General features: G+C 38.6%; 1 protein-coding gene across 1 annotated transcript in view; it reads left to right on the plus strand.

Moving 5' to 3' along the window:
• The window catches only part of LOC126355010 (armadillo repeat-containing protein 8-like), a 140,717-nt gene that overhangs the window by 106,267 nt on the left and 10,918 nt on the right, over window positions 1-23,532 (plus strand). The gene's annotated exons all lie outside the window — the stretch shown is intronic.

A 23,532-nucleotide genomic window follows, 5' to 3' on the forward strand; every position in this document is an offset into this window, starting at 1 on the left:
CTCTAATATTTGTTTCCAGAGATTGTCTGTTCTTTTGAGACAAATATTTGGATACTGATTGTATCAGTATTCATGTGGTTTTGCCACATTAGACAAGGGTTTAAGCTGAAATACTTAATAATACTGCATGAAGTAACTAATTTGACTTTGTTGTAAGGTCACTGTTAGTTAAGAGCCGTCTACAAACTGCTTAAAATGAATTACTTAAGTAAGCCAGCTACCAACTAAGCTATATTTTACATATACCAAGGACAAGTAATTGACCTCTGTCAATGAAGTTAAAGCAACTTGAAACTTTTCATTATCTATATAATAATATAGTTTTTTAGACCTTGTCAAGAACTTTCTTCATTTTGAAATACATCCCCTTTGTACAGTATCTTTCACAGAAATTTTAATACATTGTCAGACCAAAAGTATCTGGACATTAATGTGGGATATGTCCACACTCTGCCTTTATGGCAACTTTTAATCTAGTGGGGACACTTTCAATGAGGTTTCTGAATATCTGAGGAGGAATTGCAAACCATTCTTCTTCAAAAGCCTAAACCAGAGGAGGTAGTGATGACAGGTGCTGTGTTCTGGAACACAGTCAACCTTTTAAACCATCCCAGAGGTGTCCCATTGAGTTCAGATCAGGACTTCAGGAAAGCCAGTCCGTTTCAGGATTGTTACTGTCCACAAACCAGTGCCTCACAGATGCTGCTTCATGACAGTGTGCATTGTCATGCTGATACAAAAACTCATCGTTTCTGAACTGTTCCTATACTGTATTGTGCTCATAATGCTGTAAAATGTATTTATATCCTTCTGCATGTAGTATTTTCTTAAGTGCAATGAGGGAACCACACTCCAACCATAAAAAACCTCTCATACTGTACAGCAGCTTCTCCATACTTCACTGATGGCACTATACGTGGCAGCAGGTAATATTCTCCTGGCATTCACCAATCCTAAACCCTCCTATGAGATTGCCACAAAGTACGGCATAATACACCATGTCAAATTGCTGTTTACACTACCTCAAGCATCACCTAGAATTAACTATAGAAATGTATGTCTTATGAGTGGTTGCTCAACCGTTGTATCCCATTCTTTCTAACTCCCTATGGACAGTCATTGTGCTAGCTGGATAGCTGATAGCACTATGGAGCTCTTGAGTGATTTCTTCCACTGGTTTCTTGTGATTTTTTACAACTTCACTCTGCTTGCTTAGTCTTGGTTTAGCTGTGGTTGTTCTGTCATGTCTCCACTTCCAATTAAGCCACCAACAGTCAACTTTAGCAGCTTTTGAAGGATTAAAATGTCATTGATGGATTTGTTACTCAGGTGACATCCAATAACTAGTCAACATTTGAAGCCACTGAGCTCTAGTGACTGACCCAGTCTGCCGTTACTTCTCCTCATTGACAACACAATAGTCCCTGCTTCCTTTTATACTGGAAGGCCCACCTCTCATGACATCAATTGGTCAATTCCACATTGCATATGGGTGTCTAGATATCTGGTAGTGTATGTCACATCCAAATTGCAAACTGTCACTTTTTCTTCAATTTGAAACCTTGAAATAGAGCAAATAATAATGACAAACTCGGGCTACTGTGTGCACTCTTAGGTATATATTTTTTAAATATAATCCTTTGCAGGCAACTCAGATCTCTGCATGTTGTTCCCAGTCACTGCGTTGTGGAAATATGTTCTGTATTGCTTGAATTTTACCCTGTATATTTTCTGTTACGGAATTTTTAGGCAACACTGCATGTCATGGAGTAGTGATGGTAGCTTCAGGTATGATCCTAATATGATAAATGTTGTAGATCAAAACTCATGTTGCAGCAATGTTACCCTGCTAACAAGATTGAGGGTAATGGACAACTATGTGCTGGATATCCTCAGCATAACAATGTGTTACTAATGTACGTAGAAGGAATACTGCATGTGTCTTGCTATTATAGTCAATCATACTATGACGCCAGCACATTGAGTGGTGCTGACCATGCTTTGCAGCATTAGCAATAATGTCTTTGTATATAAAGATGTGAGGTTCAACTCTCCATCCAGCCATCCTGATTTACAGATTTCTCTGGTTTCCTCATATTACTTAAAACAAGTCTTGAGAGAATCCTTTTGGAGAATTTCCTGCCCCATCCTTGTCCAATTCAAGCTTGTAATCAATCACCTTGTTGTCAATGTGACACTGAACACTAATCTTCCTTCCTTTTTTTATTTTTTATTTTTTTGCAAACATTTATTTTTAGTTACTGCTACTTAAACAAAAGTGGCATCCATAACTTCTTGAAGTACCACCATGGTCTTCGCTGATTTTAGAGGTAGCCAAGAAAGCATTTCTGTATAATGGATGCATTCATCATACAACTTTTTGGTGCTGAAAGTAAGTAGTAGCTCATACAGTGCCTGTTACACAATCCTTTTGTTATCACTAGGTATAATCATTATGGATCTTTCAGTCCAGTGTCATTGATGGTTTGTGCTTTGTCTCATGTGCTGGTTGTACCATTATGTAAATAGTCATACCTCCTTCACCTACATGTTCCATAATCTGTGTTTCATCTAACTATTTCCCTAAGACATATCACTTCTGAGTCTGTTGCTGTTGTGCTTGCACAGGACTGCTGTGAGCCAAGCTACCAGACTGTAGATTTTTGTGGAGGTTAAAACTGTGCTGGGTATTCCTACATTTCTCCTATAGTTAGAATTTAGTGTTCCCTCATTATTTGATGCTGACACACTTGCTTAATTTGATTTATTTTTACTGTCAACTTCATTAGTTGCCAACATGCCAGACCATAGTATGGTGTTGTATCTATCTATCCTGTTCCCTAGAGCCCACAATTTACTATTCTAATACCAATGCATTGACTCACTTGGATGCCAGAGAATTTGTGGTACTCTGTGGCAAGAAAATCCTCAGATTGGTTTGGTGTGAGGTTTTGTACAATATTTAAAATGCCATTTTGAGCTGTTTAGGTAACAAAAATTTTAGAATTGGCAAAAGACAGTGTGTTCTTAAACATCCAGTTGCATTCAGAACACCTTTGTATATGAAGATGTGAGGTTCAAATCCCCATCTGGGCATCAGTTCGTGTACCAGGTGAGGTGCCAGTCATATGCTCCATTCAGATATTTTGTAATGCTCCCTAATGACACAGCAGTAGGTGATCCTCACAAGCATCTTTGTGGCACTGGGTGGTAGTCACCATTCTACAACCTCTCTCTGAAGGTAACATAACCCAGTTGCAGACACTGTGGTGTCTTACTTTTGCTGAATGATGCTACTGTTGTAGGAAGCAGGTGGTAAATCTGATGTTCACAGTAAATAAAGCATAGGTCATTGCTCTGTGCCACTAAAACCCAAACCTCCTGATCTCAGACACTCATATCAATACCAAACGTTGTGTGTCAATAGAGTATCAACTAAAACACTGATTAACTCCGTGCTGTCATCCAGTAAACAACACATAAATGGTAATTAAAAGTAAAACCAGAACTAAGGAAAAGCGTATCTGTGAGCTGCGCATGTGAAGATCATTGGTAGGTGAGTTGCTAGAGTTTCGGATTGTCATACTAAAGGTCCCCGCATTCGAAAGCCACTGATGGCAAAGTTTTTTTAACAGTTTATGTGTGAAATTGTTATATGGGAGAACATTTTTCTGGCATCTAAAAGGACATTTTGGAGTTTGTAGCACTGTTCTTTTGGCAGTCTACTTTTGCTTCATTAGTTGAAAGCAGCGAACCTATTGGGTACATTTGTATAAATATCACCACACCTATGTATACAAATGTACTCTATGTGTTTGCTACTTTCAACTAATGAAGGAAAAGCATATTTTCAAAAGAACAGTGCTACAAACTCAGAATGTCCTTTTAGATGTCAGAAAAATGTTCTCCCATGTAACAATTTTACATGTAAACTGTTAAAAAAGAATTCGCCATCAGTGGGTTTTGAACTCAGGAATTTTAGTCTGATGCTCTACCAACTCACCTACCAAAGTTATCCACGTGTACAGCTCACAGATACGCTTTTGATATGTTCTGTAATTCTGGTGCTACTTTTAATTACCACTTACATATGTTCTGGATGAGAGCACACAGCTTGAATTAAATCAGTGTTTTGGTTGGTACTATATTGACACACATCATTTGGAACTGATCTGAGTGTCTGACATCTGGAGGTGGCTTGGGTGTAAGTATCTGCTAGTGTGAAGAAGTGTCCACATGTATATGTACATGGAAGGACTTGACCTCTAAGTAGTGACATGTATGTAAATGAAATCCTTATACAAGAGGACAGTATTTCACTCAGCTTTTGAAAAATCAGATACATGAATGTGTTTTGCTCAAAATGTGCTACTCAGTGACGAAGTGTTGTACAGTGAAACGTGACCACCACTTTCTATATGCAGAATTCTTCCACAGAATTTGGTGTTTGACTTTGGTACATTACAGTAGGTGGCACAGGAATATGTTTTTGAAAATTTTGAGATTAATATAGTTGCAGACTTGCAAGATAGTGGTTGTATAGAACTTGGAGATCCTTGCTGCTCTTGAAAATATCACATATCTACAGACTGCTGTTAAAGAGTTCACTAGGTAAGCAGCAACATCTGGAAAGCATCTGCTTGATCAGCTTCCATTGGCATGTCAAAACCACTGAGTAACATCGTTTTCTGGATGACCTGTATGGTTTTTGTCTCCACCAGAAAGCTACCAGAATACTGGGAGATGTTCCGCCATCGAAGTGATAACTACTGCAACAGATGAGTCATGTATTCAGGTAAAGTTTATAGCAACCGTGTCTACCAATTCATTTTTCTGGCTCACTGACAGTCCTGTGCCCTCACATGAGTAGCGAGAACCCACTGTATACAACAAATGAAAGACATTATTTTCCAAAACATTTTGTGTTGCTGTACCATAGAATTTAGCAGGTGCTTTATGAATGTACTTGTGGTACCTTGCTGTTCACAGAAGGTGTGGATTCTTTTTATAGTCATTCCAAGCAGCTGTGGAAATTGACAGAACATTAAACCTTAATTGTCGTTTCCTTTTCCAGTACCCTAGCAATTCCTAGAGAAAATTCAAGCTGAGTGTTACACATTCCATGGTAGGTTTTGTGGCAATGGATACCATACCCAGTTAAACGGTCACTAAAAGGTGATTGAATGATATCTGATTTCTGTCACTTGCAGTGTTGATCAAATGTGGGACATCCTTTACTTTAAGTAATATCCATTATAATTAAAACAGGAAGATGATTGCTGAATTTCTTCCAGCATCAACTTGTTGGGCAGGACTTGAACTTGTATAGGGTGGTCCACAAGAAATCATCCCGAAGTATAGACTGCTTGCCAATTACATAAAAATTGTTGCCAGCCACAAGCAGATGCAACAACAAATAGATAATTGTGTAATAATTAGATAATAAGGAAATAACAAATAAGCTGACATGGTCTGTATTTACTGAATTGATCTCATCTTGTACAGTACATTACATTACCTTCTGAAAATAACCACCTTGTGCTTCAGTCCACTGTTGCATGTGCCCTAATATGTTAACATAAACTTTTCACAATTCTGCCACATCCATTCTCAAAATTTCATTACGGTTATTGTTCTTAAAGTCTTCTAATGTTATTGGGTTATTTGCATACAATTTTCACTTTAGACGCCCACACAGATTAAAGTCACAAGTGGTTATATCTGGAAAATGAAGTGACAACAATCCTTTGCTGGGAGTCCTTGACTCATGTGACGTTCAACAGGTTTCCCCATCCTTTGGCAGGCAGTGCATGTACATGTATGGGGGTTTGGGGAGGGGGGGGGGGGGGCTGGTAGAAAACTGCATAATCCTTAAAGATTCGCATACACACAGCAGTTTCACTATTATTTGAAAAAAACATGGGATCTGACATGGGTGTCTGACTTGCTGACACTCCACACCACACTCTGATTTTTTCACAGTGAAGAGGTTACTTACCATTAGTATATAGCAATTGTTTGTTGACCAGTATCTGGTGTTCTGGAAGATCACATACCCTGTCAGATGGAGCCAGGCTTCATCATTCCTGATATACAGCAGTGGAGTCAACATTTGGCTCTCAATTGTTTACATAGCCACTTAGAGCAAGTTACATGTTTTCCCTTATCTTCCTCCTTTAGTTCTTGGATGCATACCATTGTGACAATTTACATGTTGACCTCTTTGGACTCTGGATCATTTATGCTTGAATATCTGCAATAACAGCAGATGTACAAATAGATGGGGCATAACTCCTTTTCACGTTTGAAACTGATCCTGTAGTACAGAACTTTGTCACCAAATACTGTATACTGCCCTTTGCTGGTGTGAAAACATCAGAAAAATTCTTTACAGAAATGGCCTTCCAGTGTTGCACGGGCGCTGATAACCTCCTTGTTGTGCGACCTAAAACACTAATCATCATCATCATCCAGTGTTGCAATTCTTTCTAGAAGAGGATACATATCACTGAGTTATTTACTTCACATGCCTTAACCAAGTTGCAACAGCCTTCGTAGTGACAACACGAATTTTAGTCGAAACAGCTTCGAAAGAATAGATGGCAGTTGATGGGAAACAGTGAGCGGTCTAGTACTCAGGGCTGGTTTTTATGCAATTGTGTATTTATAAGGGAGTAAGTTCTGTGTTTCGAATCAAAGGTGTCTCTGTAAAAATCTTGTTGCAAAGCTGCACCATCACCCAAAAATCATAAATGCCAAGCAAGGATTTTTATGGAACAACGTGTGACCACTGTGCTTTTATTATTTTGGACTGTCATTGACTGTAAATATAGTCGCTACCATTGCTGCTAGTCTATATTGGTATGTAATGATGAGCAAGGGAAGATGTATGTGGCATCAGTTGTAAGAGCATGCTTGAATAATTGGTTAAACTTCAGGTTTCACATTCCCTGCTGCTGGCAGGTGACCATTCCTTAGCTGAACTGCTGCAGTGGGCAACTTCCTGCTAAGTCAACTGGCCTATTGGATTTTCCTGCATATGAAACAGTTTGTCTGTATCTACATTGGTTTGGCTACCACAAACTACTTACTCTTGAAACTATAGTAAATTCACAAACTACCACTAATTATGAGTTGTTCACATCATCTAATTGCTGCCATTTTGAAAGCAGCATAGCCATAATACAAAGATGATACAAAGCTGACCCAAGTTTGTGAGCCTTCATCCTTTTGGAGACAATTTAGTGTTGTCGCAGGCAGTGGTATTCTTTATGTATCACTCCAAAATAGGGAAGTGGTGAATGAAATGGCCAAAAACCAGTCACAGCTTTATATTTTGTGTCCACTTATGCTTTGTAATCGGGTGCTAATAGTTGTCCTGTCACTGCTGTGCTAACAATAAGATCCAAAATTGAAGGTAAAATTTCAATATACTACCTTCAACAACATATCATTTCTGAGATTTTACATAAAAAAGACTCTGCAAAATTACCTGTATTGCTAGAATGTAATCTTTTGCTTAGTGAAGTGTTACATTTCCCAGATTTCTTCTTGCCATCTTGACCATGAGTCCCATTTTCACAAAGTCTCAAATGCCTTTAGCAGCTTTCTGTGTACTGGTTTGCACAGTTGCCAGATGAAATACTAGAATCATTTTTTGTAGGTACATCAAAGAATTTGCAACTTCTTGACTCTCTGCATGAGCTACCAAGATGTTGACAGGACTGACAGTATACAGTTTTCTGGCAGGAACCACACAGGCATCCAGAAGAAAGCCTTATTCTGTATTAGGGATGCACGATCATTTGCATACAGGTCTGAGAGACCTCCACATGATTGCTCCACTTTGTTATAGTCAAATTATGGTAGTAATGTCTGACATTATAAGTTTTGATTATTCTGTGTCAGATTCTGGCAGAAGGGTGGCCTCTGGCGATGAAAGCAATTTGATGTTACCCAAGCTCTGTGCACGTGCATATTCTAATGTGAAGTGCCAAACAAATGAGATCTCTACTGTTTCAGCTGTAAAAATATAAATAACCATAACAAGTTAATGATATGAATATAATAGAAAGAAACATTCCACGTAGGAAAAATATATATAAAAAAACAAAGATGCTGTGACTTACCAAACGAGAAAGTGCTGGTAGATAGACAAAATAAAAAACACACACACAAATTGCAACCCAAGGTTGCTTCATCAGGAAAGAGGGAAGGATAGGGAAAGACGAAAGGATGTGGGTTTTAAGGGAGAGGGTAAGGAGTCATTCCAATCCCGGGAGCGGAAAGACTTACCTTAGTGAGGGATAAGGACAGGTATACACTCGCTCACTTGCGCGCGCGTCCACACACACACACACACACACACACACACACACACACACATTATACATACAGGCAGACACATATAAAGGCAAAGAGGTTGGGCAGAGATGTCAGTTGAGGTGGAAGTACAGAGGCAAAGATGTTGAATGACAAGTGACGTACGAGGGGCGGCAACTTGAAATTAGTGGCCTCGACCTCTGCTAATTTCAAGTTGCCGCCCCTCGAACATCACTTGTCTTTCAACAACATCTTTGCCTCTGTACTTCCGCCTCAACTGACATCTCTGCCCAACCTCTTTGCCTTTACATATGTCTGCCTGTGTCTGTATATGTGCAGATGGATGTGTGTGTGTGTGTGTGTGTGTGTGTGTGTGTGTGTGTGTGTGTGTGTGTGTGTGTGTGTGTGTGTGTATACCTGTCCTTTTTTCCCCCTAAGGTAAGTCTTTCTACTCTCGGGATGTGAATGACTCCTTACCTCTCCCTTAAAACCCACATCCCTTCGCCTTTCCCTCTCCTTCCCTCTTTCTGATGAAGCAACCTTGGATTGCGAAAGCTTGAAATTTTAGTGTGTGTTTGTGTGGGTTTTTTATTGTGTCCATCTACCAGTGCTTTCTCATTTGGTAAGTCACAGCATCTTTGTTTTTTTATATATAATAACCATAACAAATTAGACAAGAACCATAGTTCGAGTTTGTAGTATGTGTACAGTTTAGTAGCTCAGTATTATATACAGAACACATATGTAGTATGAGAGGCCTTTTTACAGCGGTGCATAGTGCACCTTCTGCTAGAATATGATCGAAGAGTCAGTGATAGAATTTATGGGATTTTTCTGTTGTGGAATATTAGTGCCTGGTTTAAAACAATTCCATGGACATTTTCAAGGAGTTACTATGTTTACATGTAAAGTAAAAAGCAAAGTTGTCCTCAGATCGAAGGTTTTCAAAGGTTGGTTTGAATACCATTCTGCTTTTCTAAGTGTGGTCCTGGTGGAGCTGATATTATGACCTTGTCTTCCATCAACCTTTGAACTGATGTATCCACCCAGTAATAAGAACATTTTTAGTTTAATTTTGACTCTGGCCAAAAGTGAAGTATTATCTGCCTTTTTCAGTATGAATTTCAAATTGTAGCATCATCTTTCAAGCTGATGACATTTGATGTACTTATTTCATTTAGTCATTATGTGGAGTTGTGTTGTTTACTAGTCAAAAGAATGAAGAGCCACTTCTACACCTTAAGGACAAAGTGAAACTTCTGCACCAAGTACTACCACTCCTAAAGACAAAAGTTATTGATTTAAAAATAGCAGTAAAAGGCTCATGTACTGACTCTATGATACCAGCCTTGTACTCAACATGGATAAAACAGCTCATATTATCTACTGTCCATCAAAGAATCGTAGACACTAACAGGCCAATGGCACTGATATCAACACTGTGGATATTTAATTCACTAAAATAGAATATTCAAGGAGATTAATTGCTGGAAAAAATGAGTAGCCTCTGCTAAACCTTTGGCTTTCAGCCAAAAAGGGTGTCTTGACTACCAAGAGAACTGTGCACTTTGCTCTTGTTAACTCTACCGTTTTATTTGGCATTGCTTTGTGAGGACATTTTTTTTTAAAAAGTTATGCAAAAATGAATTGTGATGATCATGATAAGATTGCCACCACAATCACTTACCAAAGCAGTCTTAAAGAACTAGAAATCTCAGTCAAAAACAATAAGAACTTCAGGAAGGGTGCTACCTGTATAATGCTCCATCATTGATTTTATTGTGTTGCTGAATGTGTTGTGATTGTGGGATAATTTACATAGGAAGTAGGACAGGAATGTTCTGGTACATGAAACACACTGTTGATCGCTAAAGAAACATTTGTTGCTATCACTGTTGATACAAGAAAGCGGTCACAGAAACAGTCACCACGATCACTAAACATTTCCATCAAAGGGCCTAGCACTTAGTCACGAAACAGGACCCATTGTACAAGTGACCACTGGAAACACTGTGCTCAGCCCATCAGAGCAACCACCACAGTCTCTGATGTATTCCAACGCACAAGTGAACACTGAAGACAGTACACAATTTGTTGTTCAGGTGACCCCTGAAATCGCAGCATACCCTGTCGCACAATTGATCACTGATAACACTACACAGTCTTTCACTCTGTCAACCATTGAAATCATAGCACTGTTACAGCACATACAATGAACCAGCATGGTCTAATGTGCATCTGTTTGTGTGCAGTTATATATGGGTCCAGAGAAGTTGCAGCAGTGGGAACACATTAGACTGCTCTGCTACATAATCCTGCTGGGCTCCCTAAATTGGGCACACAGTGGAATGATCTACAGTTGGTAAGAACCAGATGCCACACTTGGAAGCACTATTATTAAGATCCTGTATTTCTGCTTTTATGTGGGCTGTTCCATCCGCATACTATGTAGCAGTGCTGTGCTGTGGTCAGTGCAGGTTGGCTAAGGTTGCTGGCACCAGTCTGTGCTTTAAGTTTGCACCTTGGAGATGGTGATAAGTTGGCTAGCTGTGGTTGGAAATTGTGGATGGTAGTTGCTACACAGCCCCCCCCCCCCCCCCCCCCCGCCCCTTATCCTCTCCTCCCTTCCTTTGAGTAGTGGAGTGTTGGAGAAAATTGAGCACACAAGTGCGTTTGTCATCCAGAGCAGGATTGATAGTCTCGAATTGAAGGCTGTGCTGGCTGGAGAGGCATGGTGGGACCATCTGAAGGGGTAGCGGGAGTGTAGTGTCAGGTTCAGATGAGAAGGTGTAGGCTGGCTTATTGTGTGCAACGACACTGTCTGTGTGTTCCCATTGATGGAGACCTCAAGGGTATGCTGACCATGCCCAACAAGCTTGTGAAGACCATAGTATGGAGGTTAGAGACTTTGCCTGACCCCTTCAATCCAAACCATTACGTGTGAGGAAGTGCCGAAATCTGTATGAACATATGAAGATAGGGTGCTATGCCAAGATTTGGGTTCAGATAGATGCATGCAGTGTGGTAGCAGAGGACTCAAAAAATTCTCCAGGTTTTCAAAAGGCCTCACCATACACCCGCTTGGCTACAGATGCATTTAGGAGTGCAGTAGTCCATTCTGTGTTATGGGAAAACAGAGCAGCTTTTAAAGAATGATACCATCGATCAACCGTACTATGGTTGGATGGGTGTTGTGCGGTGATGATGGGTTCCACAGAGTTGGGAAAGCTTGGTGAACAGCTAGGATTCAAACTGCCATCCCCAGTTCATGGTGATGTGGAGTGGGGAACCAAAGAGAGCTATCGACATAGGCAAAAATGCACGTGCCACAGTTTCAGCCAAGATTCCAGCAGTTGATGTTGGCTCTGGCCAGCATCTGAAATGATGGGTGATATTTAGCAGGTACTGCTGACCTTCAGAGATAAGGGGACTAAACTTGTTATTATGGATGTGAGTAAACCTCACTACACTCTCGGGAAAATCACGAACTGGAGTATGGACATGCTGCCCAACCATACCATGCTGACAAACAGCACAGCAGCAGGTCCAGCTACAGAAGTCTGAGCAGGTGCTAGGCCACACATAGCAATGGGTAACAAGCATGGCAGTGGCTGTAAAAAGTGTAACAAAAAATTTGGACATGTCCAAAAGAGCAGACAACCCGCATTCATAAAATTGATTCACCTAGATGGGCAATGGATCCACCTCCTTGTGTGTGAATACACAAGTATGTCTGACTTCCTGTGAGTAGCGAGCTTGGAGGAAATGGATAGGGACTGTAGATTGGGAATGTGGGTATGCTGAGATAGTCCATGCAGTTGTGATAACACTTTGTCTCAGATGGCGCAATGGTTAATGCACCTGTGTAGTAAGCAGGAGATCCCAGGTTCGAATTCCGGTCCAATATGCATTTTCACTTGTTGCCACTGAATCCACGTTATGTCCTGATGCAGTGGACCTCAGTAATCCCTTCCCCTCCCTTCCCTTTTCTTTTCTTTTCTTTTCTTTCCTTTCTCCCCCCCCCCCCCCCCCCCACTCGCACCCCCTCCACCTTCAATTACATAAAAAGTTATATTCTGCTTCTACTATCACTATAACATGTATTTCATATCATGGACATGAGTCTGTGGATAAATGAACACGCTGATACATTATCATATTATGTATTTATACACAAAATGATGCCCATGATGTGTAATAACGTTATAGCAGCTGATGAATTAAGCATAATTCTGAGCAACTGAGTAAGGCTGTAGGATATGATTCTTAAGAGGGTAAGGAACAAATGAGGCCAAATAAATAGATATCCAGAAATGCTGGTTTCCATGCTAGGTCCCATTTTATTCTTATAATATTGCTTACCAAGGGGGGCAAGTGAATTATATGCATGCACTAACACTAAGCAGGTGGCCTGCGAGTGTGAGATATGCCAGGTTTTTAAAAGGAACTTTCTTCATGAAAACTACTACCTGTATCATGCAACGTGTGCAAGGTACGTTAATGATGAGATATCCTCTGCAAAGTTTTCTGGTCCAAATTCTATACCAGTCAGGTTCTTTTCAGAGTATGCTGATTTAATAACTCCATATTGCAATAATATGCAATCACGTACTCAACAAAAGTTTCTCATCTAAGGGCTTGAAAATTACACAGGTGACACCAATACACAAGAAAGTAAATACGAATAATCCACTGAATTGTAGATCAATATCACTGGCATCAATTTGCAGTAGGATTTTGGAACCTATACTGTGTTTGAAAATTATGAAATGCCTCAAAGGAAATGATCTATTCACACAGTCAGCAAAGCTTCAGAAAATATCATTCTGCAAAACACAACTGGATCTTTATGCGCACAAAATAACAAGTGCTACTAACAGTGGGCCTGAAACTGATTCCATATTTCTAGATTCACAGAAAGATTTTGACACCATTTCTCACTAGTAGTATCTAATCAAGTGGCATGCCTATGGAGAATTGTCACAGACATGTGACTGGAATTGTGATTTACAGTTTATAGTAACTGACAGAAAGTCACCAACCCTAATCTACACAAATCATTTAGGAGACATTGTGAGCAGCCCCTCTTGCAGATGAAGCTGTTGTTTACCACCTAGTAAAGTCATCAGAAGAACAAATCCAACTACAAAATGATTGTCCGGATATCTGATTGGTGCAAGAAAGTGGCAGTTGGCTCTAAACAATAAAAGGTGTATCCTCCATATGAGTACTAAAAGGAATCCATTTAATTTCAGCTGCTTGATAAAGTGCACAAATTTTAAGATTGTCTCTTTAACTAAACATGTAGATATTATAATTACAGACAACTTAAATTGGAACCATCACACAGAAATAACCGAAGACTGTTTCATTGGCAGAACACTTAGAACGTGAACAAATCTACTAGAGAGATAGCCTACACTACACTTGTCCGTCATCTTCTAGAGTACTGCTGTGCTATATGGGATTCTTACCAGAGAGGACTGATGAAGGACATCGAAAAAGTTCAAAAAAGGGCAGCTCATTTTATATTATCAGATATAGGGGAGAGAGTGACACAAATATGATGCACAAGTTAGGGTAGTAATCATTAAAAGAAATTTTTTCCCCCCTGATCTTTTCACAACATTTCAGTCGCTAACTTTCTCTTTTGATTGCAGAAATATTTTATTTATTCCCACCTACACAGGGAGAAACTACCATTGTAATAAAATAAGAGCAATCAGAACTTGTACAGAAAGATTTAGTTTCCTGAGTGCTATTGAAGAGTGGCCCTCTGCCTAGCACTTAAGTGTGAATTGCAGAGTAGCCATGTAGATGTAGATTTGTTCACCATGCCATTACCATTTCAGGATTCCTATCATTTACCTTTCCAGTCACTCGTCATGACAACTATCCATGAAATAAAGTGTGTGGTTGTGGAAAGTATCGGTGGCATGGTGACTTCAAACCATCAGTACTTAATCTAAGTGGAATTATTGGTGACACCACAGGCTAAGTGTACCTGAATGTCCTGCAGGATGCACTGCCTACCCTGCTGGCACAAATGCATTTATTGGTATGAAGGATTGTATGGTTGCTACATAATAATGCCACATGTTACTGGACTTAACCAGTTTGATTTGTGCCTTAGTGCATGAAAGGTGTTTCGTACATGAGGGACATTGTAAGAATACATTTATGCTGCCAGGATTCTATTTACATGCAGGCTGGTGCATTTGAAGTATTGTTCTGCCATGTGCATAAATGTCCGACGACATGTGGTAGCCACTTCGAGCACATTCATTAGCTGATAAAATGGCATATTGACCATTGGAATGTACTGCACACATTTCTTCATGGTATGAATAAAATGGCATTTAGATTTTAAATTCCCCGTTTCCTCCTAAAAATCCATTATATTTTATTCATAGCTATTATTTCCTCAGCAGCTGTGGTATATATTTCAGAATAAAAATCAGTCATCAGTTACACAGTTAGGAACTTTATTTCAATTCTACTGGTTTCAAAAGATTATTCTGTCATTTTCAAAAGCTTAATATTGGTTTAGCAGATGCCAGTATCTTCTTTGCAGAAGCATAATACCATGACGTGCTGAAAATGAAGGTACTGTAAGTGATAATTATAAATACAGATTGATAATTTTACAATAAATGAATCATATTTATTACATAGTCAAGTTGTTGTTCTAGCATTTCACCATGCAAATAAGTATGATTCATTTACTATAAGTTATCAGTCTGTGTTTATCACTTACAATATGCACACTTCTTCACATAGCATGGCATTATGCTTCTTCAAAGAAGGTATTTATATCTGCTAAACCAATATTAAGCTTTTGGAGATGACAAGTTAATCTGCTGAAACAGCTAAAGTGAAATAAATTTCCAAATTTTTCAACTGGTGACGGAATTTTATTGTGAAATGTATCCATTACCCAAGGGAAAATGTGTTATGTAAGTGTTACTGCTAAAATAGCTGAAAAATGGAATTATTATAAAGCTATAAAAGTGTAAAATTGATATTTCAAGTAATATGGAATAATATGCTTTTAAGAATAAATCAAAACTGCTTTAAAAATGCTGGATATGCATTGGAAATTGATTGGAATGAACTAACCAACAATGAAAACCAGAAGATCATTGGATGTTAATCATTTGATTGTTTCCACACAATGTTGAACACAGAGTGTACTGTGATAATATCAGCATTTGGAAGCACTAAGTATAAACATGTAAATCAGGTTTTGCCACGACAAGGGAGTACTGCAGATGTATTTATAAGAAGCCAAACATGCATCTGAGTCTAACCGTTCAATTTCAGGTCTTGAGGAGTTTTCCCAAATTGTTCAAGACTAGTATCTCATTTTCTTATCAAATAAGATTATGACTGCAGACTTTCTCAGTCTTTGTTCCCTTCCTGCCAGAGGTTCGAGTTCTCCCTCGGGCATGGGTGTGTGTGTTGTTCTTAGCATGCGTTAGATTAAGTTAGTTTAAGTAGTGTGTAAATCTAGGGACCGATGACCTCAGCAGTTTGGTCCCTTAGGAATTCACACACATTTTCAGTCTTTGTCATTGCCAAAATAGTTTCAGTACCTCACTGTTACTAGTAATCAATAATACTAACATCAGTAAAGTTATCAAACCAATAAAAACCTTAGTAAAAGACAGTGTCATGTTAATGAAATGAGAAGTTTTGATCAAGTCTAGTGATGGAAAGGAAGACAGTATAATGTGAAAAGGAATGAGAAACAAAAAATTTATGAGAGATCAGTGAGTATGGTCCTTTTGGGAGGGGAGGAGGTGGAGGGTTTGAATTCAAAAGAACATGTCAAAGAAGAGATACTTCAATCATTCTTTTGCCAGGAATACTTCAATCATTCTTTTGCCAGGAACGTGAATCTTGCTCCTTGCCCACTCCCATCTGCTTTTTATATTGCCTCATTAAGTAACATTCTTTCTTGTGAGTGTTGGTTTTTCACATATCTGTTCACCTTCATCAGTATGCTGACTTGTTTGATGCAGCCCCTCATAACTTCTTTTCCTGTGCCAATCTCTTCATCTCAAGGATTGCACTTACATCAGTGCCTTCTATTATTTGTTGAATATATTGCAATCTCTGCCTCTTTTTACAGATTTTACCCTCTGTGGCTTCCTTTAATCCATGATGCCTGAACACATGTTATGATCCTGTCCCATTTCCTGCCCCCCCTCCCCCCCCCCCCCACATGTTCCTTGTCTCACTAATAATATGGACACAGGTTCAAATCCTACCTCGGGCATGGATGTGTGTGATGTCCTTAGGTTAGTTAGGTTTAAGTAGTTCTAAGTCTAAGGGGTCCGCAGCTCGTGGTAGCGTTCTCGCTTCCCGAGCACGGGGTCGCAGGTTCGATTCCCAGCAGGGTCAGGGATTTTTCCTGCCTCAAGATGACTGGGTGTCGTCTTCATCATCATCATTCAACCCCATTATGGTCGGAGGAAGGCAATGGCAAACCACCTCCACTAGGACCTTGCCTAGTAAGGCGGCACGGGTCTCCCGCATCGCTCCCCTATGCCCTGTAAAAAAGTATGGGACTCGTCATCATCATCAAGTCTAGGGGACTGATGACCTCAGATGTTAAGTTCCACAGTGCTTAGAGACATTTGAAAACACCTTGATTCTTTTCTTCTTCACTATTCCTGCAGTTCCTGATTCACTTCCAATCAGTACTGTGCTCCAGATATATATTCCCAGAAAAGTGAACCTTAAATTAATGTCTATCTTTGATGATAGAAGACTTCTTGTGGTGACAAATGCTCTCTTTGCCTGAGCTAGTCTGCTTCTTCTGTCAGCCTTGCTGTATGCAGTTGCGTTATTTTGCTTCCAAGGTAGCAGAATTCCTTCAGTTAGTCTACTACATGGGCTCCCTGTTTTCACCCTTTGTTAGTGATCTCTTTTAACTCTTAATACTTTCATAGATTTACTCTGTTTCTGTAGAAGGAAACAATGTCATCAGTGAATTTTATCATTGATGTCCTTTCACTTTGATTATTAATCCCATGTCTGAATCTGTGTTTTATTTCTTTCATTGTTTCTTTGATATTAAAGTTGAATAGTAGAGAAAAGTGGCTTCATTCTTGTCTCATACTATTTTTAAATCAAAGGGCTTCTATCTTGATCTTCCATTGTTATTGGTCCCTCCTGCTTCTTGTCCATATTGTATTGTGCTGATCTTTCACTATAGTATATACATATTTACCTGAGAATTTTGAACCTCTTTGCATCATTTGATGTAGCCAAACACTTTTTCTGTGTCAACAAATACAGTGAATGTGTCTTAATATTTGTCTAATTTGTGCCTCCATTATCAAATGCAACATTCTAAAGCCCAACTGATCGTCATCTGACAGATCCCAAGTAGCTGTTAAGCTGATTATGTGATAATTCTCAGATTTCCGTCACAAGTGAGTGGAAGTCTGAAGGTGTCTCTCCAGTCTCATGGATTCTGCACTCTAGCTTTAATAATTATTTGACAGCCACATCCCCTACTGATATAGAAATTTTGAAGAAATGTTGTTTATCCTTTCTGCCTCCAACCTGGCTCTAATACCGGACCCCCATATGTCTCCCAAATCAGCAACCATTTCTTCTTCTATCATTTCAGCATGTAGTTCCTCTTCCTTATAGAGATCCTCAGTGTACTCTTTCCCCATATCTTCTCTCTCCTCTGTGAATAACAGTGTAATGCCTTTTATAGTCTTTATGTTGAAACCTTTGCCTTTAATTTCATTGTAGATTATATTAAATTTTCAATAAGCTGAAACTGTCCTGATGATCATTTACTTTTTGATTTCTTAACATTTTCCCTGCAGCCATTTTGCTTTAGCTTCCCTGCACTGTCCTTCATTCCTAAGTGACATATGTTACTGTATTCCTGTCTCTTTTTTAATGAACATTTTTGTACTTCCTTCTTTCATTGATCAATTAAATTAATTCATCAGTTATCCAAGGTTTCTTCACAGTTACCATCTTTGTATTAATATACGTCTGCCCAGTTACAGTGGTTGCCTTTTTTTCTAGAAATTTCCATTTGTCTTCAATGTAATTGCCTATTATGACATTAATTATCATTGCATCTACAGTGCCAGAGAACTACACACGCACACGCCACCACCCCCCTCACCATTATCATTCCTCAACACTTTAGTATCACACATTGGTTCTTCTTGATGATCTCCATAAAATTCAGCTTCCTTTTCACCATTAGCAAATTGTTCCTGCATCTATATTTGCTCTCAGGTACACCTTACATTCCAGTATTTGATTTCAGCTTCTCTCTCTCTCTGATTTAATCCAGCTGGTTACATCCCATGTCTCCAGGCCTTTTTCAGGTACTGGTATACTCTCTCTTCTTATGATCCTGAGGCAGTTTATTTGCTATTACTAGCTGAAATTTATTGCTGAACACAAGGATTCTCTCTCTTCTTTTATTCCTGCTAATGAGCCAATATTATATCTAAATCTGTCTTCAAACAATTATTGATAAAATGATTTAATTGGGTCGATAAAAAATCTGTCTTCAGGTTCTTCCCCTGGTATAGCATTACAGTCTGCCATGATTACATGGTACACAGCTTGTTATGTACAATACCGCTGTCAAATTTTAGGCAATGGCAGTTCTTAATAATGTTGGGCATAACTGTCACATAGACAGGTTTATTGTATATGACAGTTATGTCAAACATCATCAAGAATTGTTACTGCCTAAAATTTGACAGCAATAACATACATGGCAAACTGTGCTACGTTTATAGTACGTATTTCAGATTTTGTTGTATTAAATGACAAGCATTTTATTGCTTCAGAAGTGCATAATATATCACTGATGATGGGTTATAAACCCCAAAACTGGTTTTGGCAGGTAAAACATATCCAGTATAACTCAAATTGTATAGAAGATGTCATTTAATAAATATCTGAAAGCTGCAGAGCACCAAGCATTCAAGGGTAATATTTGTTAATTGCATGCCATGTTTATGTTCCAAGTCACAAATGTTGCTCAATGTTATAACCATATGCATTCATGACAGCCTGGAACTGCAGTAAGGATATCATTTCAGAATTGTTCGCAGCACTTTTCGAACAGTGGACCCTGGAATGTTCAGCTGTCATGACACGGCTCATGTGCTACTTATAGAACGCACATTGCATCCAGCATTCTCCATCATGGCAACAGTAACTTCAACAATTTGTGCAACAATTAGCTATCTCCTTCCCAAATCGCCAGTTAATTCAAACTTCCAAATTGTTTTCTTTAGCCTCGGTGTGGAAAGAGAATCTTTTCTTCTTTCTGTAATGTGTTGTTACTTGTGAAGAACAGCAGCACTGTTGCTATTGTTTTGATAAACACTTGTAAGAGTAAAGCCCTGCTCGTATTGTCCAGACCTACATTGACTGTGTGGGACTGTAATGCAAACTGATGCCTATGTTTAAACCCTACAATGTCATACCAGTACCGGCACGTAACAAGAAGTCATGACACCAACACCACTAACAGCACAGATCCTGCAGCACACAGTCTGCATCATAATTCCTATAAAGTTGGATACCCATATGGTAAATAGTTTTCCATCTACTTTGGCTCAAGTAGTAAAAGTGTAATTATAACCACATTGTATACCCAAACTATTGTTGTTGATTCAGAACAATGCTATCACTGATCTCTTTGCCCTTTATTTTTATTCATAACAAAGTCTATTCCTTTTATTCCATTTTTCTGCTGCTGTTGATGTTAACTTACATTTGTCTAATCAGAAATCCTTATCTTCTTTTCTTTTCACTTCACTGACGCCAACTATAACCAGATCGAGCCTTTGGATTTCTCTTTTCTCATTTTCTAGCTTCCCTATTTACATATATGCTTCAGGCATGCCACACTTGCAGAATAGTACCTTTTTCAATATTCCTCTCCCTTTGCAGTTCACTCCAAGAGACCCAAATGGGGAGCTAATCTGGAACCTTTTACCAATGAGAAATCATCATGATACTTTTTCAATTACAGGCAACATTTCTTATGGATATATATTGCCTTCTGCATCCTTGTGCCATTGATCATTGTTGAGTCTGTTGCTTTTAGGGGCAGTTCTTCACCAGAGGCAAGAGGATACGCTGAACTTTTATCAGCCCCTCCACCTTCTTTGCAAAGCTGTTGGCAGATGACTCTGTATCCAAAGTTTTCAGCCACCATTGCTGATACTTTTAATTAAGAATCTGAGCAGTGGCTGGTATTGAATCTGAAACCAAAGCTGTTTTGATTAGTAGTCTAACAGGCTAGCCTTAAGATCATGATGACATGCTGTTGACTATCTTCTTTCTGTTACTGTTCTTCGTTTTATCTTGTTTTCCTTCTCAGTGCTAGAGAATAAGGAAATCAAATAACATCGGCTATTATGTCAATCACACAGTGCTCCCCCACTCCCATTTTTCCATTGTCTCAACACGTTAACCATCATTCTTTTGTTCTTCAGAATGGTGTCTTGTTGCTTAGTTATATGTTTCCTCTTCATACCATTTTTTGCAGTTTTGGTAACATGATACTGGAAATACAAATATTTGAAGGAATAAAAGTAACCACTCACTGTATTGTTGAGCACATAAATAAGATTGAAATCATAACTGAGATTTCAGACAAATGTCCTTTCTAAGAGCTAAAAGAGAAGGGGGAAAAAACCACACACACACACACACACACACACACACACACACACACACTCTCTCTCTCTCTCTCTCTCTCTCTCTCTCTCTCTCTCTCTCACTCACACTCACACGTCTCCCGGCTTTTGGTCTATGATAAATGTATCTGTGTCTGTTTCCAATTTTACTGGTATCTTGTACCTAGTAGTACCAGTTGGTCAGTCATATTATTTTATTTATTTTTGTTCCCCAGTTGAATGGAACTAGTCTCTTTGGCCATGTCAGCTATATGAGTGTTTGTCACTTGCTTTCCAAATTTGAATGGCCCCACTTAATTTGAGATGCTTAGCTAAGCACAAGTCTGTGACAATTACATCTGTTATATGAATATTTCACTCAGGACTCTGGGTCTCAATGATTTCAATTACATACTTTTTCAGCTGTTACAGTTATTGAACCTTGACTAGGCTTGCACACCTTTTTAGAGGCAAATGATGTATGTTATTTCAAGGAGAACTGAATAAAGAATACATTTCTAAAAATATTGGTTCGTTGGGGGAAACTCATTTTACTTGTTTCACGTTAAGGAACTCTGAGCAGACCATTACTGGGTCCTGTACAAGGGTAAAAACCAACAGATGTGCTAAGAATTGCTTCAGATGATCGGAAGGTTTCTACTTACATTAAGAAAGTGTAACAATCAAAATTGTAGATACTGTCTGTGGCCCCATGTTTACTGATGGCAATAAAGTCTCAATTTATTTAGGATGCCTTGTTGTTGTATCATTATTCTAATGGGGAGTTTTGTATTTCACTTCACTGTTCATATTATGTAGGTGCAGGGAAAAGATTGGCTTCTGGAAAGCTGAAATCACACCATCAAGTAAACATCAGTTCTGAAACTCAAGAATTTAGCACTGAATATTTTTTTTGTTATCAGCTAGTAGAATGGAAGAGAAAAGGGGGATGAGACAGAAACTGTCAATACTACACTCAGTATCTCCATTAGAGGCTGAGCCATATGAGCAAGCAATGGACTACAATTTGGGAGGAGACAGAGATCAAATTCCTATCTAGCCACCCTCATTTACATTTTTCATAGTTTTCCTAAGTCACTTTAAGTAATGCAGGAACAGTTTCTTTGAAAAATGACATCACTCATTTTCATTAATTAATTCAGCTCTTAATTCACTGTGCTCTTTAGATACCATAAAAGGAAGTTTCTGGATTGTCGAACAAGAGGAGGTTTATCTTAGCAAAAGGCACAAATCATAGAAACTTAATCTATGCACTGCATTGACAGTAAATTACAGCTATATTGCTTAATGCTGTGTGTGTTTATGTCAGCTAAATTAACCTAATAAATAACAAGGAAAGCTATTACCTTGAAAAAAAAAAACTATTGCTTCTTTAGCTATATTAAATAGCTGTTGTTTACCTTCTGTTGGTAGCTTAATATTTACTTACGTACATTTTCAGAGAAAGTAGTTACCAACAATGTAACAATAGAGACTTGTTTACAACACCCTACTGCTTGTCATGCAACTTTCCAAAGAACAATGCCACTTGCAGTGTAGATAATAGAGATTTTCAATCCTTTTATATAGATATTCAGATAATTCACCAAAAGAGTGGCTAATGAAGTATATTTTTAATTGCCAGGCAGTCCCAGGTTTTTGCTTTATGTTAATTTTAGGCAGCAGCTTGTGTAATACCTTCTCACCAGAGTATGTAACTCAGTTCTGAATTTAAACAAGAAGACAGAGTCTACATGAAATTTATTCTTGTGGCTTGTATTATCATTGAGTGATTTTTATCATCAGCAATGGAAATGATTAGGAGTAAATTAATTGTTAAAGTTAACATAAGAATTTCAATGCTTAAAACAGCATCTGAAAGACGTGCAGTTATCTAATTTACAGATTATTCTGATTGGTTGCTTCTGTTTAATAAATAGTTTCTTTATTTATTTTAGGTTGTCTCTGCTCCATAAGACAACAGAGGGTGAAAATATGCAAAATAAACCAACACTTGTTTTTAGATCAACTCAGTGAGATATATTTCTAAGATCATAAACTGCTGTACCGTGCTATGTGTTGACTCCATTTTAAATTGTTATGTAGTTGGACAAGAAAGTATTTTGCAAAGTGTTTCATTTAGTGTATGGCCATTAATATTTACTTCTGGTGCCATCAGTCTCTTTTGTTTATTTGAAATTACATAATATGAGTCTCTGTGAGATTAAGACTTCAACTACACTATCCAGTCACATTAATGTGACTACCTGTCAGAAGCTTGAATAACCACCTCTTGCATTGCAGATTGCTGTAAGATGTCAGGATGAGTGTTAGTGAGGTTCTTGAAGGTACTGACAGGGATGTTGAGGCCTACCAATTCCATTGCCTTGGTTGCTTGCACTTGGTTTCTCAGTTGAGGATCAATGGTGCCAAGAGCCCAGTCGAGGTGGTCCCACAGATTCTTGATTGGGTGTTAATCTGGGGAGTTTGGTGTTCTTCAAATTGCACACTACACTGAGAG

The sequence above is a fragment of the Schistocerca gregaria genome, chromosome 3 (genome assembly GCF_023897955.1).
Source record: "Schistocerca gregaria isolate iqSchGreg1 chromosome 3, iqSchGreg1.2, whole genome shotgun sequence".
NCBI lineage: Eukaryota > Metazoa > Arthropoda > Insecta > Orthoptera > Acrididae > Schistocerca > Schistocerca gregaria.